This window comes from Peromyscus maniculatus, chromosome 2 (assembly GCF_049852395.1).
Source record: "Peromyscus maniculatus bairdii isolate BWxNUB_F1_BW_parent chromosome 2, HU_Pman_BW_mat_3.1, whole genome shotgun sequence".
In the NCBI taxonomy this organism is placed as follows: domain Eukaryota; kingdom Metazoa; phylum Chordata; class Mammalia; order Rodentia; family Cricetidae; genus Peromyscus; species Peromyscus maniculatus.
Window position 1 is genome coordinate 128,186,852 of NC_134853.1, and position 18,919 is coordinate 128,205,770.

An 18,919-nucleotide genomic window follows, 5' to 3' on the forward strand; every position below is an offset into this window, starting at 1 on the left:
CCTGCTGTTCAGGTGTGAGGTCTAGCCCTGGACACTGTGGTGGACTCACAGAGCTCACAAGCCTGGCAGGTAGGTGGATGGTGAATGAGCAATCCTGTAATAGGATTCTTCGGCATACAGGATCCCAACCCTCCTGTGTGCGCTCTCACCTCGGTTTCTTTCCTAAGTAGACTCCCATCCTCTAGCTGTCAGCCTTGACTTGCCCACTATGAAATGGACATATTTGCTGGATCCCCTGACAGGGCTTGGGGGAAGGTCACTGGGGGTCAGGGTGGGAGAGAGCGGTAGGCGAGGGAGGTTTGCGTTCAGAGGAAGCCCTCCGAAGACAAGCAGGAACTTGGATCTGCAGAATCGTCCTTCGCAGGATGTTGGGGGCGGGGCCCACCTAGGACAGTCTGCCCTGGGTGTGGGCTGCCTTGTCCAGTGCCCCTTCCTTCTAACCTCTTACTAGTTCTCGCTGTTGAAGCTGCTTTCAGAGGCTTTGGTTGCTGTGCACTGGGAACATAGAAGAGCTGTTTGCCAGAGGTAGCCATTGTTTGATACTGGCCAAGCAGGTAGAGAGCGCCCTCAGCCTCCTCAGCAATTTCAGTATTCTAGAGCCGTCATTTACTGGGCGTTGGCAACTACTCCCCCGTCATCCTTTTAAAAAAATGGATCCTCTTGTTGAATATTGAGAGTACCCTGTGATGTACATTTATTCCTCCTTAAGAATAGTTTGCTGGGCGGTGGTGGCGCACGCCTTTAGTCCCAGCACTCGGGAGGCAGAGGCAGGCGGATCTCTGTGAGTTCGAGGCCAGCCTGGTCTCCAAAGCGAGTTCCAGGAACGGCGCAAAACTGCACAGAGAAACCCTGTCTCGAAAAACCAAAAAAAAAAAAAAAAAAAAAAAAGAATGGTTAACAGCCATTTGAATCAATTACATAGAGTTGACAGTTCAGTCTTTCAATTGTTCTAACTGCATTCCAAGCTCCCGGTGGGCACCAGGCTGGTGGTTATGTGATGGACAGTGCAACTTGGGAGTGTTTTTATGTTTGCAGACAGTTCTGCTGGACAGCACTAGGCTTTTGTTCTGGAACTTTCTCTTTATTGTCTACTTCCTGATGCCCTCTCATACTCGGAGGCTATGTGTCCTCGGCCTCTGCTTTGGGGGGACATACCAGCCTTGCTCCTGTTGGGGACACATCTGTGAGTCCTAGGTTCTGTCTGCTCTGCTCCCAGAGTTCATGGAACTGTAGTGATGAGAGGTCTGGCCAGGCTTCCTAGAGAGGTGACATTGAGCGGGCAGGCCCTGGTGGGAGGGAAGCGGTCCAGGAGGTGTGGTGGTCTCTGTAGTCCCATCCCAGCTGAGAACATGCGGATGGTGACCTGTGCAGCACCTAGCAATGGTGGGAGCTGGTTTTATCCTGTTGTTTCCTGACTTCTAGCAAATTGCTTGGCCTTACTCCTAATCGTTATTTGGGAGGTGACTGGCCCTTTGAAGATAATTTAATTTATTAATCCTCATTTTCCTGCTCATTTAAGTAATACAGAAAGTTTGGAAACTGTAGGAAGATGTCAAATAATTCTTGGCTTATAATCCCACTCCTTGCAGGGACTGTTGCTTACAGTTTGGTATATTTCTTTTCAATTTGTTCATGTCTAATATATTAGTTTATTTTTATATTACTGTGATATTATATATCCTGAATATAGCCTTAAACATTATTTGTAAAGTTAACATTCTAACATAATCATTTCCATGTTATTAAAACTCTTGGTAAACATCCAAAAATGTATTAAATTTTATTGGTTAGCTTATTTTGAATAGGTGGCGTTAAAACAGCTTCAAATTCAGAAGCTCCAAGAGTCCCTAGGGAGCCTCTCTCTCTTTGCTGACACCCCATCCCCAAGCTAGTAATACCCAAGATAAGAAGGCCTCTCAGAGCTGCCTTCTGTTCATGAAAACAAACAATCCGTTAATCGCATACGCATAGCTGTGAAAATTGCCTACTAGTATAGAGAGCCCGAGCTGGAGTGTGTATATCTCCTGCAGCAGCCTTCTCCCGAGTCTCAGCGTCTCCTTCCGAGGGGAAGCTACAAGGGCTGCTGGGTAGTAACACCGAGTAGATGGGACCGTTAAAGTTGAACCTGTTTTCATGGCTGCAGACAGCGCCTTCCTTCTCAGAGAACATACTGTCCGCATCCTCACCTGGGCTTCAAAATTCTTTCCTTCATTTGAAGGTGAAAACGACATCTGGTTATCGTTTCGTTTGACTTTGGTCCGATTTCGAGTGTGGCGGGGCCTGCCTACATTGAGTGTTGATTCACAGTCCCTGTCTCTCTTGCTAAATATTTCGCTTTCTAGCAGCTCCGTGACAGAGTGCTTGCCTAACACACATGGGGCTCCGGGTTCGAGCCCCGGTACCACCAAAATAAATAAATAATAAATAAATAAGCCATCTTCTGTCATGAAGCGCGAGCCTGTTCTTGACGTCTGTTCACATTTTTTATGGCTCTTCTGCTTAAGCGAGTTCTTTGCGATGTTTTGGAACACATCAGACATTCTTTTTATGGTTAAGTTGCCTGGATTTTCCTTTGCCGTTATCTCCATTGCTTGCTTTCTTGTCACTCACCAGGTCCCATTGTTTGTTGTTACTGCTATTTGCAGCAACTTGTTTTATTAATGTTTTAAAATAAAAAATCTTATTTTTAGCAAAGCCATGCCAAACATAGCTTTAAAAATAAGCCAGTGTGATAGAGCTTTGAAGAGAAGCTGGGTCTGCACGCCCCCCCCCCCTAGACACAGCCTTCAGACAGGGTGGCAGTGAGGTCTACCTCCAGGGGGCACCAGTTATGCCAGCTTGTGTGGCATGGCGGCTCTGCCTGGGATTCCCTTGGTTGTTTTCTGGCATTTTCTTCCATACGTACCAGCTGTAATCATGAAACCATTAGGAGTGAACCCCCCCCCCCCCCCCCCCCCCCCCCCCCGGTGACTCAGCACATCCCACACGCCGCCGTCCCTCTGATTCCTCCAGCAGTCCCGTGGGGGCGGGTGTACCTGTCATCTCATCTGCAGGTGAAGGGACAGGCTAGGGAGGGAAAGCAGCTTGTCCAGGGCTACCGGGCTTAAAACAGACTTGGCTGCCGTGTGGTCCACACTGCCCAGGGCCTCTACAGCCGGTGAAGACTTAGTTCCCTCAAGCACAGTCCCCGACCTGCACTGCTCCGCCTCCTCCCTAGCTCAGGGCCTTGAGTCCATTTGGTTGAACCAGTGTGGAGTTGGGGCTGTGTGTGATGGGAGGGTGTCTCTTTGGGTCTGGTAGGAACCCTAAGACATGATGATGGTGGTGCTGGCTGTGTTATTCTGAAGTGGGATTCCATTCCCGGTTGAGAGTATTGCCCGGTATGCACCCAGAGGGGAGGAAGGACAGAGATGGAAGAGCCCAAGGAGAGGATTTTCTCTGAAGGGTTGCAGGCGGCGGGGATGTGTCTTTCTGTTCATGCCAACTGGCAGAAGGAACCCCTCCTCATGAGGCTAGGGTGCTGGCTGTAAGAGGACCACACAGGGAACACGGCATGACCAGCATGCCAGAGGGACAGAGCAACAGGTGGATGGATCCATCTGTGACGGTAGCGAGAAGGAGAGGCTGTGGTTGGGGCCACGTGAGCAGAGTGAGCAGAGGACTGTCCCTAGAGCTCATTGTCAAGCCCACCCTGCTCCAGAGTGCTTCTTGCCAGGCAGAAGTAAGAGGCTGGAAGTGTCCCACGGGCCGCAGGGTCACAGCTGTCTGTTGATCTAGGAACCCACAGAAGTGCCCTGGTGGCGCAGTGGGTGTCCAGACGCCAGTCTAGAGGACAGCTCTGACTGCTGCTCGGTGGACACTTAGGGACCTGGAACAGCCTGTTCTCTGCCTGGCTTCAAGGGAAGGAACTTAGCTGAAAGTGGAGTTTGGAGTTGGGATTATTAATCTGGACCGGTCATCTTAATTACTAAACCGAGGCCATTCTTAGAACTGAAAGTTCTTGGGACTGAAGGATGTTCGGAGATCTAAGAGTGACCCGGAGTGTCTAGGGAGCTCCCCAACTCTTATAGCTGAAGGGATGGGGAAGAGGAGTCTGCAGATGGAATTTTGCAAAGGGGGATTGGGAAGGGCTGGGCAGGGCAGTGATGGTGCCTCCGCAGCCTGCATGCTCATTGGGACATGTCAGTCAAGTAATCAAGTCATGTGCCTTGGGGACTTTCCCTTTCTGATCACCGTTTATTGTCCTATTTGTTTGTTTGTTTGGTTTGGTTTCATTTTCATTTGCTTGGTCCTGTATTTTCCCCTGATTACTCCATCACCCTGTCAGATGCCCTCTCCTCTCTCCTGTATCCCGATCTGGAAGAGTTCTCTGAGAGTTTTTTCCCAGTCTGCCCTGAGCAGGATCTTTGATCTTGGTTCCTCATTTGTCACGTAGCCTGGGTGATGGGGTCAGAAAAGAGTCTTTAGTATAAGGATTCTGAGTGGGTCTCAGGACTTCCTGGGAAGGTTGAAGAAGCAGGCCTGGTACCTCAAGCCCCCTGCAGGCCGTCCCGGGGTGCGCACTGCTGTGGGGAGGGGACTGCAGCTGATGTTTCTGTCTTGACCAGGGATGTAATGTGGTTGGAGCTGTCCTCCTAGAGTCGTGTTCTAATCCGTGTGTGTGTGTGTGTGTGTGTGTGTGTGTGTGTGTGTGTGTGTGTGTGTGTGTATGTGTATGGGGGCACAGCATGTGTGTGAAGATCCGAGGACCCCTTGTGGGGAACTAGTTCTCTTCTTCCATGTCGGTTCCTGGGATCGATCTCAGCTCATCAGGCTTGGTGGGAAGCACCTTTACCCACTGGACCATCTCACCAGTTCCTGATTGGAGTGTTCTGATCAGCATTATGTCCAGGCTGTGGAAGGTGGGAAAGCAAGGGTTTTTGTTTGCTTGCTTTTTTTTTTTTTTTTTTTTTTTTTAGTTTAAATAAGGTTTCACTGTGTAGTTCAGGCCAGCTTTGAACTTGCAGTCCTGCCTCTGAACGCTGTAGACTGTAGACATGTGTTATCATGCCTGGGACAAGTATTTTTAACTTTTTTAAACTTAATTTTTATTGAGTACCTGCTGTGAGGTACACATGCTTCTAGTTGCAAGGATACCAAGGAACAGGCGATGGCCCTGGGTGTGGCTACAGGGCTTACATTCTACAGGGGAAAGTGCAGTCCTCAAATGATCAGATTAAATAGACAGTGTCCCAGATGGCGGTTCATAACAAAGAGAAAGCAGGGAAGAGGCCCATGGGCTGTTCTGCAGCGTGGTCAGTATAGGAAAGCTGACATTGTTAGCGTCTCTGGTTTTCCACTTGCACAAGTGTGCACGTATGTGCACGAATATGTTCCTTGGTGTGGACTGGGGGGGTTCACCATATAAGGTAATTTTCCCAGTGGAAGGAAGGTGTTTGGATGCCATTTACCTTAAAGGTAAAATGCCTTTACCATTTCCTTTTTCTTGGTTTAACCCCACAATTTGCTATGGCATGTTCTCCCGATTTGTTTCTGAAAAGTCCTCAATTTTGATAGTGTTAGTAAGAGCTAGCACACTGCTTTGATGACTTTGCCTGAATTAATTTATTCTCACAACCTGCAGAAGGAGGTAGGTATAGTCAGTTATGAAGCCCATTTGAGAGATGAGAAAATGGAGACCCAGTGATGTTAAGTAATGTGGCTGTGAAACCGGGGTCGTTTGACTGAGGGGCTGATCCTGTGAATTTTGAAGATGGTATCCCGTATCTTCCGGTACCCCACACTGCTGTGACATCCAGCTCTGTGCTGACTCTTAACTGCACAAATTCATATGCCCTCCTCCATCCCTCCAATCCACCCCGTCTGCTTTTTAGGTTTCTAAGCACTCAGTGTATCTTTGGTGTTTTGGAATTTCTCAGTGATGTGCTTTGGTGTGGGCTTTTCTTGAACTGGGCTTTTCTTTAACTGCTCGGTGGGTCCTTTATTTCTGGATAGTCATGTCTTTCAGTTTTTGTTTATTTGTTTTAATTTTCCCAGTTCTATTATTCTGTTGTCATATCCTGGGACTCTCACTAACTGTGTATTTTGCTTCTTTTATTACTCTTTTAATTCTCCTGTCTTCCCCCCTAGTACCTCTTGGTCTTTTTAATCTGTTTTCTGAGAATTTCCTGAACCTTGTCTCCCATTTTAATTTTTCACTCGAGTTATTTTAATTTGTAAAACCACCCTGCTGGTCTCATGTGACTCCTTTTTACATTTCATCTGTTGATGTATACAATATATTTGGGGTTTTATTAAACCACATTTCCCACTATTCTCTGCCTTCCTGTTTCTATTTATTTTTATTTATTTATTTATTGTCAGGGTTTCTCTGCATAGCCCTGGCTGTCCTGGAACTCATTCTGTAGACCAGGCTAGCCTCGAACTCACAGAGATCCATCTGGCTCTGCCTCCCGAGTGCTGGGATTAAAGGCGTGCGCCGCCGCCGCCGCCGCCGCCGCCGCCGCCGCCGCCGCCGCCGCCGCCGCCCGGCAAGTCATTTGTGTAATTCTTATCCATATCGGTCTCCTTCTTCCAGGCTGAGGGCTTTCCTCAGGCGCTCATGCCGTCGTCTTCCACCTGCATGAAGGTGTTGGCTGTCCTGACCCATCACTTCATACTGTTCATCTTCACCCTTTGAGTCCATGCTTCCTCCTTCTCAGCCTGGTCCCCATCATTGTAATCCTGTTTCTCAGACACCCTCAGCTCCAGCCTTCTCTCACATTCATGGTCACCTCCAAAAGACCCAGTCTGAATGCGTGAGCTCAGGACTTCAGGTGCTGTTCCGGCCTGGCCTTGCTGCCATTTCCCCCCCCCCCCCAGCCACTCCTTTATCCACAGCCCAAGCATCCTGTCTTCACAGCCACCCCTCTTCCCTCACAGGCTTTGTGACTACCACGGAGCTTCCCCCTCAGCACGCAAACGTGTTAGGAACCAGCCATTCCTTGTTACGCTCTGCTTGCCGCCTCCTCACGTCCCACATTTCCCCGCATTTCCTTCCGTGCCCTGGCCCGTCCATGCTGCTGAACCTAGGTGCTGCTGCTGCTGCTGCTGCTGCTGCTGCTGTGTCAGTCCCACGTGACCTCACGTCATTGTTGGGAGATGCCCACTCGGGATCGTCTGGCTGCCTCTGCCCCAGCAGTCAGCTCTGATGTCTGAGTTCGGCGCTGACCCTGGACACAGTTCTGTGTCTCTACCACCACCTTCTGGCTTGTGCAGCCCCCACGCCTCTGTTCTGGCCCTTGAAGGCTCTCCCTGCTGTGGCCTGGGCTTCGTCTGCTCCATCCTGGTCCTAGCTGTCTGCATCCCCGTGGCTGTTTGTTCTTCTGCTCTGGCCTGCAAGGCAGACCTGACGTCCGTCTCCGTCCTCTGCATATTACTCTGCCTCTCTCACTGCCCCTGTGCTGAGATGGCGTCGCCGCAGTTCCATGAGTCAGGGAGTGAGTCTGTCCCTTGGCAGGGCCTTTGCGCAGTCTGCTCTCTGCTGAGTGAGCTCCCCTGGCCGCAGCTGACTCAGGTGGTGTGTGTGTCACCTCACTGGTGAGGCCCCCTGCGACCCAGTCCTTTTCCTCTTGGCTCCATGCATTGGATTTCCACCGCAGACCTCGCCATCCCTCAGTATTTGGTCATCCTTTACTCCCAACCATGAGAACTGGATCCACAAGCAGCTGCCCTAGCAGGGCGGCCTAGGGCAGTGTCTGCAGCAGTCGGCCGGCCATGATTGCCAGGTGGGTGGAGCCCTCTGACAGCCCCCCCCCCCGCCCCGCCCCCCGGCCCCCGGCCGTGGTGGTGCTGTATGTCCATCTGTCTAGGGATCCAGGACCACTCCTCCTCCATCTCTGTACCGTCTCAGGCACAGCGCGAGGCTTGGACCACTGTGGATAGGAATAGACACCTACTCTATTTCTGGTTAGTCTTGTGTGGACCTTAGTTAGCATGGTGTAGGAGAAGATTGGGGGTGTGTGGCAGAGGGGGCAGAACCAGACCTCTGTGGCCCTGAATTTTCACTGGGGTGCTGTGTAAGTACTCTTGATGTTTTCCTTCTGTAAACGGGAGTGCTAAATCTGTGTCTGGGCTGCTAGGAGGCCTGGGTCCGATAGTGGATAGGGAAGGCCTTTTGGAAACACAGCTGTGATAGAGTATTAGCATAACCCATGCTGTCTTTGTGTACAGTGCCCCTGGTGGAGAGCCTGGGCACCACACCCGACTCTGTTCCAGAACTCACTGAACTTGCCTTCCATCTTGCTGCTGAAGAAGCTGACTCCTGAAGATGAACGACTTGCTGGCCATGTTTGCGCCTTCGCGGCCTCTGTCTCCTCCCAGCTTCGGGCCCTCTTTGTCTTCAGAGTGACAACAATAAAAAAAAAAAAATCCAAATTGCTGTTTCCAGTTTATATTTTCTCAGTAATTTTTGTTTTTTATTTCTCTGAGAATCTCTTACAGTGTATTTTGATACTTCTACACCTCCAACTTTGTGTCCTTTTAAAAAACATCAAGTTTCGCCAGGCAGCGCACGCCTTTAACCCCAGCACTTGGGAGGCAGAGGCAGGCGGATCTCTGTGAGTTCAAGGCCAGACTGGTCTACAGAGTGAGTTCCAGGAAAGGCGCAAAGCTACACAGAGAAACCCTGTCTCGAAAAACCAAAAAAAGAAAACAACAACAACAACAACCACCATCAAGTCTCATATACTCTTGGGTGTCTGGTCTTCCACTAGAGGGAGGTTGAGCTGCCAGGAGACAAACTCTCAGAGAACTGTCTCCCCCTCCCAGAAGCTATCAGTTGTCAATAGCTCCTTGGCTAGGTGGGGCTTAGTGCCCGTCTCCCCTCTTCGGCTGGGATTGTGCAGGTCTTGTGCAGGCTGTCACAGCTGCTGCGAGTTCGTGTGTGCAGCGTCCTGCTGTGCCTGGAACACAGCAGTTCGTCATGACTTTGCTTTTCCAGTCTTCCATCTCCTACCCCACGATGGTCCCCGAGCCTTTGGAGGAGGGTGAGATAGATGTCCTGTTAAAGTCAGGACATCCCATGGTCTCATATTCTCTGCACCGTAGTCAGTTCCGGGTCTCTGTGTTAACCACCATCTACGGAAGAAAGACACTCCTCTGGTGAGGACTGAAGGATGCACTAATCTGTGGGTATAATGATAAGTCACTGGGAGTCACTGTGACACTCTGGCCATTTAGCAGAATAATAGTAGTAGGTTCTTCCCTGGGACCCAGGACCTATCTAGCTGCTGGTTTTTGGTCCCCATAATGTTGCTGGGCATGGGTTTCTTCTTGTGGAAGGAGCCTTTAAGTTTGTTCAGAAAGTGGTTGGTCACTCACACGGTGCCCATTGCCACTTTTGTGCCAGTGGACATGTTTTGCTAGGCTGGTCATCATGGTAGCCTTCCGATGTCACAGCTGGGTCAGAACGATGATGACTTTTCTCCTCTGGTAGCATGCATAGCACCTTCCGGGACTACGCAAGCTAGCCGGTGGGGATGACGTTTCCAGGTGAGTACCCGCTTGATTTCTCCAGGTTCTGTGACTCCAGTGTGTGGTATTGTCAGCAGTGGGGGTTTGCCACTCAGTATTTTGACCTTGGCTAGCTCTTCTTAAACTGGGGGTCACATGGCTGAGTGTGGGGGTTATGAAAACTGGCAGTCGTAAGAATGCAAGACTCTGAGGTGTTTTGGCAGCACACACCTGTATAGCTGTCAGTCACGCCATGGAACACCAGCAAATGCTGCCCCAGACACCTCAGTTCAGATTCAAGACAGTCGTGTGGCGTAAAAATGCAGTTTTGCTGTGTGTATAGTTTTTTTTTTTTTTTTGCTTTTCTAGGAACATAATGGTTTAATTATAGAAAACAAATACTTGAATATTTTCCTACTGTCATTTCTTAGCATGTTCAAATTATGTATCTTTGGAATATACTGTGTTAGAATGATTTTTTAAAAATTGCTGTGTAAGTTGCTAACTTTTTTCATCTACAAAAATCAGTATATGAATTTTGACTTGGGACTAGGACAGAATTTCCAGCCATCCCTGAAATTCAGGCCCGAAATGTTCTTCTGCCATTTTTCACTTATATTTATACAAAGTGGCATTTTCAGCATGGCACGTTATAAAGTCAAAGTATAAGTCAACTCTGAAACATGTTGAAGATGTTTATATAAAAACTCCTTATAGAAAGATAAGCACATCCACCTCACTAGTATGCAAACACACTTTCATCTTTAATCAATGATAAGCTTATATGTATACCAAAGAATTGTTTTAAAATGAACTTCTTCATGATTTATTATTAACATTGAATGTTTGGTTTGTTTTTTAATTTATGTTTTCCTTTATTTTTATTTTATGTGCCTGTATGTATGTCTGTGCGCCACATGTGTGCAATGCCTGTGGAAGCATCAGATCCCCTGGGACTGGAGTTACCAATGATTGTGAGCCATCATGTGGTTGTTGGGAATTGAACCCGGGTCCTCTGCAAGAGCAGCCAGTGCTTTTAACCACTGAGCCATCTCTTCAGCCCATTTGTCAGTAAATGATTGATTTGTATCACTATTTTATAACTCTTTGTGCCCAGCATTCTGTAATCATTTCTCAGGCAAAACAGAGTAGCAGGTAGATAAAGTTTGAGAAGCCCCGGTGTAGGCAGTGAATGGGGGAGGTTGGGGAGGCGGGAGGGCGGAGGGGGTCTTAGTTCCTCCTGGTCATGTACTGTAAGGCTCAGGTGGCAGGTATGCCATGCAGAGGCTTCAGGGCCCCCGGACCTTGTGGGAATTCCTTCCTTCCTGTTCACTGACTAGTCAAGGGCTTCCTTGCCCTTCCAAGCCTGGCTCAGGCCAGCCCACTGCTGAGACCCCTGCTTTGTAGCAGGACTTACGACATCCCTGCATCTCCAGGCTTCATAACTGGCAATCACCTGCCACAGTGTTAGTTGCAGGTTGGTAAAGCAGATTCTGAGTCCACGTCCTAACCAGGAGCATCTAGAGGACAGGGCCCAGCACAGGATCCAGCACAGGGCATAGGGTCAGTGAGCACCCCCAAATGAATAAATCACTGGGGTGCATCAGACCTATCCACAAGAGCAGGCAGTCAGATACAGGCCTGCCTCCTCCCCTGCCCAGGACCTGGAACCTGCTGCATTGGAGCGGCTTTATAACTCGCCAGGGATCCAGCATTACAGCAGGGCTTCAGGACGCACTGCTGTAGGGAGAGGACAGGCTCATGGCCTGGAGTGTGGGCTTCTGTGCTGGACACTGGGAAAAGTTAGGTGTTGCCAGAGCAGAGGTATGGCTGAACGTGACCAGGATGAGGCTGGGAAGGAAGATTAGCCTTACCTTGTGCTTGGCCTTGAATGACCCACAGAGGACGACAGAGTTGAACCTCAGGCTGTGTCAGTGAAGGTAGGCCCAGCTTCTCATTCACCAAGGAATCGACTGAAGCACAGAGACCCCAAGAAACTAGCTTAAGGCCACACAGCAAATCAGAGGGGAGACTGGGCTGAGAAACCGTTCTTACCTATCAGGTCTGGAACCAAGTGATTCTCTGAGGCCAGGGAAGCAGCGGTGGCATCTCCTTAGCTAGGAAACGAAGGCTCTAGGAGGGAAAGGCCCTCGACTAAGAACTAGGAAGGGCAGAACTGGGCCTTGCCCTTCTGTATGCCTGGCCATGAGTCCTGAACTCAGCTGTGCTCCCCACCTGGAGACAGGCAGGGCAGGGTGAGCTTGTGCCTGGAGGTGGAGGGGTGCTCCCAGAGGAGGGTGAGCTGGAGAATGGCCTGGCTAGGCTGGGCTTCAGGCAGATTCCACTGGTGGTGTGGTCACTACGTTCTTGCGTGGATATGGATGGGAAGTCCTCCATTCTTCCCCTGTTGGGCTCACACGCAGTTCTATAGTAGATGGCCTTGGAAGGTCCATGCAGAGTCTGACTTGGTGTGTGTCATGCTGGATGACAGAGGTGCTGGTGGGTGGCTCAGCCCTGAAACCACAGTGTTTTCCCTTTGGCCCGCCTGTAATCGGGTGTGGGTAGTTTCCATGCTGGGGAGGGTGCAGACAGAGAAACTAAGTGTAAGGAAGCAGAGGGTGGCAGTTGGGTTGGGGCGGAGACTGACCCGCCTCTCCAGCGTGGCCACCACGGCTGGCTCCACCCCGCATGTGATTCTGATTAGGGGCCTGTGTAAAAGTTACCTAAACACCACCCTAATTACTCTGTTTAGGAACATTCGCATGTGTGGGAGGGTGCCTGGCACTGGCTTCCCACATGTGCTGGGGGTCTGCAGGAGGCACCACGTTTGCACGAGCGTGACGGGCACCCGCGGCGGGGCCGGGGTGCGGTGGGGGGGGGGACTGTGGGACAAGTCAAGGAGTCCTTCCCTGGGTTCCAGAGTCCTGCCTCGCCCTGTGTAGGCTCGGTGGGCTGCTCTGGGCACCGCTTCTTGCTGGCAGGGGAGTGCGTTGGAGAGCTAGTCGCCCTGTGCAGAAGTGAATGTTCTTGTCCTCTGGGATTGAGTCGCAGGGGTTCTTTCAGAGGGCTTCTTCATCCAGGTCCGCCTGCCCGTCTTCTGCGGGCTTCCTGTGAGGGCCAGTAAGCTGCAGCTCGTGAGAGAGGACGTGACTCTGCTCGAAGCGCGGCACAGCCTGGCCCACACCGCATGCAGAGCAAAGGCTGTGGGCTGTCACTTAGGATGGCTGAGGCATATGCCTGCCTGTCCCCGTAGGAAGAGAGATGGCATCTGGGAAGGCGGCAGCAGAGAGCCCTCTGCCTGCTGAATTGCAGCTTCAGGGGTATGAACCCTCTGGCCCGGTCTATAGTAACTTGTAGACCCACCTCCTGCTTTCCTTTTGTCCGAGGACTCGTCTTCTCTTGTTCTGTACACCTGTGGGTCCTGTGTTCCTTCACGACTGCCACCAGCCCCCGTTCCAACAAGCCTGCCGTTCATCCAGCTGCCCGCTCTTCTCTTATGCATCCACCCCACACATCTGTATTCCTTTTTATTTTTTTTTGGTTTTCCGAGACAGGGTTTCTCTGTGTAGTTTTGGAGCCTGTCCTGGATCTCGCTCTGTAGACCAGGCTGGCCTTGAACTCACAGAGATCCGCCTGGCTCTGCCTCCCAAGTGCTGGGATTAAAGGCGTGCACCACCACCGCCCGGCCACATCTGTATTCTTACATGTTTGACACCCACTTGTATTTTTACCCACCTACCCAGTCATTCATCCACAGTCCTTTTTAGATTTAGATATTTTATTTCATGTTATGATTGTGTTGCTTCCATGAGTGTCTGTGTACCATGTGCATGCCTGGGACTTGAGCCGTGGACAGCTGTGAGCCTGTGGGTGCTGGGAATCAAAGCTGGGTTCTCTGCAAGAACAAGTACTCTCAACCACGGAACGATTTCTCTAGCTCCTGCTCCACAGGCTCATAGCCTGTTGCAGACCCTGCTCTGGTTCTGCCTTAGGGCACACATTAGCGGGCAGGAACTGCTCCTGTGCTGGGGTTCAAAGGTGAATCTTTCTGTCTTTGATGTGAAGGAGGGCCTAGCAGCACCCTGACCTTCCTTTCGTGATGAATCGGGAGTGCAGTTCAAATGACTCATTCATCTCTACGCTCACTTATCTGTTATTCATTCACTCATTTATCCGGGCACCAGCTCTCGAACCCACCTGCTCATGTAGTTGGGTGCCTGTCTTGCCACCTGACTGCCAGAACTACTTATTTAGCCCCCTGAGCCTCACCAACTCGTCCACCCTCACACTGTCAGCGGGGTCTGACACATGGGAAGCTATATTTCGGGTGTGGGACACCCGTGGGTTCTTGAACTTGATCTCATGCCTTCCATTCTCTGGCATGCAGAAGCCTAAGGCAGGGCTCCAGCCCTCATCCAGCAAATTCATTGTGCTCCACAGTCACCGAGTGCCACTAATGACCCTCTTCTGGCAAGGGATGCGGTTATTAGTTTTCAGCCTAGACTTTATATTCTGATACAGAATAAATAAGTAAATAAATGATTATTGATGTGGGAAGTGCCTCTGTGTGCTGGGTGTGGGCCAGGCTGCCTCAGGGGAGATCCAGGCTAGAGTATGTCTAGACTCTGCTGGGTTCTAGGCTGGAATGCAGCCTCAACAGCAAGGACTAAGGTGGCCCGAGGGACAGCTGAGGAAGCCCTCCTGGGGAAGGAAGCCAGCACTTGCCTCAGAGGCTGAGCCAGGGAGAATGACAGGTGCTGGCTGGGGTCCTGCTGAAGCATGCATACGGTCTGTGGCCCCTCACTGCTTTCTGATGGCTGGGCACTTAAGATTGGCCCAACTCTCAACCTGCTGGGCAATGCCTGTGCTAGGCCTTACCCCAGCACCACATCAGGAACAGCTGTATTACATACCTGAGATAGGACGTTTCCTAGACTGTGACTCTGAGGTCTATGAGTTTAATAAAAAGAGGAGACACACCTGTAGGATGTTTTATGGTAGTATTCTAGAATATACCATGTGAGTAGCAATTCCTGTAGCAATCCTGTGGGCAAGGATTGCTCCTTGTCTATCTGAAGACCACCTTCCCACTGCACCACACTGCCTTTAGCCTTTGCTCTCTACACGAAGACCACCTTCCTGTATGTACCACGCCACCTCTACCCTTTGCTCTCTACACGAAGACTACCTTCCTGTATGTACCACGCCAGTTCCAGCCTTGGCTCACCGCCCAGAGCTGCAATCATACCCAATAGGGATGGGTAGATTTGAGCATTGAATAGCACCAGCCCCGTTCATGCTGGGGTGCATGAGCCCTGTCTTTGTCAGCATGTGGTCCTGACTGACAGAGCTAGGACTTGAATCTTAGGTTCATTGACTCTCCAGACGTCCCCTGCTTTTCCCTGTCTGCACTTGAGGACTCTTGGAGTGCTGCAGAGGAAGGGAATTGGAAGGAAAGCCCAAGGCTCTTACCATGCCATCCTCCCGTGTCCTGTAGGTGAGGAAATGGGGGAAGGCCCCCCTCCTTAAGAAAGATGCTTCCAGGGCTCTCTTGGCCTTCTGCATTAGGGGCAGCTGGGTACTGGTCACGTTAGGTGTGCTGTGACTTGGCAGGTGCTGCCAGGTATTCAAGTCTTCTGTGGAACGGCTCTGCACTGGCACTGTGCACACGGACCAGCCCCGCCTCCCTATTAATTATGAAGTCTTAGAATGTTCCCAACTATCCCCCGGATTCCTGCTCATGAAACTGCGCAGGTCAGAGGCCACACATGTTTTGCTTTTCTTATTTGAGGTATTATGTGTTCAAGGTAGATTTATGCTACAACCTTTGTTTATTGACTTGTACTTTTCCCTGTGAACCTGATGGAACATGACAGACGATATTTACAGGGCACGTGTTTCCGATTAAATCATGTGAGACATTAAAGCCCGATAAATGAAAGCCGCTTTGAAAGGCCAAGTTCAGAGAAGGAGGCAATCCCTGGCGGGGCCTTGAAGGTGGAATCGTCCCTTCAGCTGGCTGCGGAGAGTGCTGTAGATGGCTGGCAGGCCCTTTGCCTGGATGGGGCCATTTGTCACTGTTTCCCAGCCAGGGACTAAGACTGCTTAAAACTGAAAAAATGTACCTCAAGCCTTTCCTCCCTCTACCTAGGCAGGAGGGACAAGATGCTTCTTGAGTACCTACTGTGTGCCGGGCTCTGTGACCCGAGTGAGGGCTTTCCTGCAGTCTAGTAGGATAAAGCCCAACGACTCTCAGACCGTTGCCGTCTAGGGGATGGGAACAGAGTGGAATGAGTCAAATGAGACCACAGTCCACAGGATGCTCTGCTGTCACTATCTGTGACCCCAGGCAAGTTTCTTAACCTCGCCTTCCCCTGTGAAGTGGGGACGGTAACATTGTCTCTTTAGGGATGCTCCATGGCTCACAGGCCTATTGGTGAAATTATTAAGGCCACTCCACGTAGTTACAAGGGAGGTTTATTTTATGGGGTAACTTACAGGTGAAGGGATAGTTTACAGGGTCTGGGAAAGGTGTGGCGCAGTCCGGCGGTGTTCTCTGGAGAACTCTGCCTACCTCTAGCGTCCAGGGTCCAAGAGAGCCAGTGCATCCGGATCTCGGGTCTTCAGGGTCCTCCCTTGGCTCCGTCTTGTAGGCGTGACAGTTACCGAAGCCTCAATGGGGGTTGGGACTTCCAGATCAAAGCTGGAATGGCTACCCGCTACACAGGCCCATGTTGGGTTCATTATTAAGAATATGCTTTCTGGGGGCTGGAGAGATGGTTTAACAGTTAACGGCATTGACTGCTCTTCCAGAGGACTCCAGTTCAAAACCCAGCACCCACATGGCAGCCCACACCTGTCCGTAACTCAAAGATCTGGCACTCATACACAGACATACCTGCAGGCAAAATACCAATGCACATAAAATAAAAGTAAATAAATAAATTTAAAAAAAAGAATATGCTTTCTGCAGACACTACAGGCAGATAGTTGTAGCTGTGATCCAGGGCTTCTGACCACAAAGCTTTTTCCAGTGTTAGCCAGGCGGTTCTGTTGGGGGATGCAGGGCAGCCAGTGGCTACCAAGTGTGGCCTGGCTGCCTGCTGCACCAGGCTGTGGGGCTTTCCTGGCCTCCATCAGGCTTCCCTGGAGTGGTGATGGGTCATCTTGGTAGGCAGGATTGCCTACTGGAGTCTTTCCATGGCGGTCAATTAAGGGATTTGAGCAAATCTGAAAAGTGGAAACAGCTTGGGATGGAGGCTGCACTTCCCGGTTTCCCTTGCTCCCCTCTGCCTGTCTCCCTGTCTGTCCACCGTCCTCTCAGGAGAAGTCTCAGGGTCCCACTGGCCCCAGAACTGTTACAGCTGCAGGCCTCACCTTGGCCTCTTCTGGGCAGCTGGTGGCAGGAGCCCCTGCTTAGGATTTTGGACAGCTTGCAGGCTGCTCTGTGGGAGCAGAGGGTGATGGAGAAGAGCAGAGAGTCCTCCCTCTTCAGCCTCCCAGAGGAAAACCTTGCTCTGGAAACTGTTTGTGGAAGGGCCTTCATCTTCTCTCATCTGCCATTTTCCTGGAACGCCAGCATCCGGTTTCTTTGGTGACACAGATTTAAAGAGTTATCTGTGAGGTATAGGCAGTGGCTGTGGAGTCAGCTATTTGTTGGCTTGGTGCCTTAGGCAGGTGGCATCTTTCCCATGGCGCTTGTATCCTGTTGAGAAATGGTTGCTATGGCAATAAGATGCAGTTGAATTGAAGGTTCGGGATTAGGACTGATGCTGCATTAGGGTCTGCTGATCTGCCTGGGAACAGCCTCATGTAGCACAGTGCCTCCTTCTGGTCCCCATGCACCTCGTGCCCTTTTGGGCAGATGTGTGAGTTTGAATTTGAGGTGGTTACCTCCCTTCCAAGGCTCCCTTACTTCATCTGCAAAACTGGAAAAGAAGCCTCCTTGTGTCTCCCACAAGTTGTCACGGGAGGAAGCCCTGGGAAACTGCAGATGTCAGGTTGCCATGATGGGTGTACTTGCCATGGGAGGTCACAGCAAGTCACAGCACACACTTGACTCCTTAACCTCACTGGAACACTCGTGGTGTGGCATGGGTCTCCTCCTCCTCCCAGGCATTATTTGCAGGGAGGGACTTGTCTCTGGTCAGGGTTCAGGGCTTTGGGGTTCCATGGAGCCAGGGCCTCACCCTAGGCTGCTGCCCAACCTTGGAGAAACTGACTCCTGGAAATGACTCCTGAAAGCCCCTCAAGTTCCTTCTGTCCTAAAGTCCGCTCTCTTCCTCCTCCTTCCACACCATCCATTGTGCTCTAGATAAATTGGGGGGTGACTGTGTGGTAGGAGAATGGGGAGTCCCCTGAGCAAAGGCAAGAGGCTGGCTTAGTTTGAAATGGTCAAGTATACAGCCTTGATACTAACTCTCCTGGTCAGGAGTTTTTTCCCTGGGCCTTGGTATCTGCCCTGCGCCTTCTACACATTTGCTATAGGCAGCTCAAGGCAGTGTCGCCTGAGAGATGGCAGGAACCGGTTAGAGGTGCCGTTGGGCAAGGTTCTGTGGTGAGCGTGGTTGGCCTGGGGACTGCAGTGGCCTGCAGTGGCCTGCAGTGAGCAGACAGTTCGCCTGAGTGAGGAGGATTTGTGACGGTCATGTGCTGTCTTCAGTGCCCTGTGGTACCGAGGGCTGAGCAAGAACATTTCTGTAGAGGATAATGCTGATGCTCGGGACAAGCTAAACAAATCCCCCTTATTGAAGAATGTTGCTTGGGGCTGGGCTTGATTAAAATTGGGAAAATCTAAGCAGCTTAACTGTGCGGTTTTGGTTATAGAGGAGTCTGAGGCCGCAGAGGGTCAGAGACAGTGATGGGCCCATTCAGCACCCTGTTGAGTTAGGAGGGGCGGGCCTGGAAGGCCCCTCTGGCCGAGTGAAATCCAGAGCTCCGTGCTCAGCTCTCCGGTGGCTTTGGGTTGGGAGGTTGTGTTGGGGGTTGCTCCAGAGCTTGCTCTGTGGACCCCGTTTTTCTCTTCACTCTGCTTCTCAGTGCTGTGTCCTCTCCTGTCACGGGGTGCAGCCTGTGCCCGGGTTAGTGCAGAGGGCACGGGATAGAGCACGTACAGACAGCTGTGCAGTACTCCTGGAGGCGCCATAGGAAGGCGTTGCTGTTTACATCCAACTGGCGGGGTGCAGAGGGCCAGTGCCGGTGAGGGGGCAGGCAGGTCATGCCTCCAGGGTCCAGCTGACTTTGAAGCTTAGATCTGCTCTGCACCCATGGGGTGACAAGCTGCGGTGGCATCGGAGGGAGGGCAACACCACACTGGTCAAGTCTGATTTGGCCATTTATAACCAGTCAGGATGCTTGCAGATACCCGGGCTCCGTGACTCAGAGCAGTGGGAAGAGATACCTGGCTCTTGGCTAGGAAGATCCGGTC

The 18,919-nt window shown here is 51.1% G+C and overlaps 1 protein-coding gene and 2 long non-coding RNA genes across 5 annotated transcripts in view; 2 read left to right on the forward strand and 1 right to left on the reverse strand.

The window, feature by feature from the left end:
- Nucleotides 1-18,919, forward strand: part of Glis1 (GLIS family zinc finger 1) — a 196,951-nt gene that overhangs the window by 12,484 nt on the left and 165,548 nt on the right. The window lies entirely within an intron of this gene.
- On the forward strand, nucleotides 6,574-16,437 carry LOC121827321 (uncharacterized). Its single transcript, XR_013049267.1, has 2 exons — nucleotides 6,574-7,766; nucleotides 7,851-16,437. It is a non-coding gene; the product is annotated as an uncharacterized LOC121827321 (long non-coding RNA).
- LOC143271931 (uncharacterized) lies at nucleotides 15,954-17,821 on the reverse strand. The gene is made up of 2 exons (XR_013049268.1): nucleotides 16,870-17,821; nucleotides 15,954-16,722 (listed from the first exon to the last, which is right to left on the reverse strand). It is a non-coding gene; the product is annotated as an uncharacterized LOC143271931 (long non-coding RNA).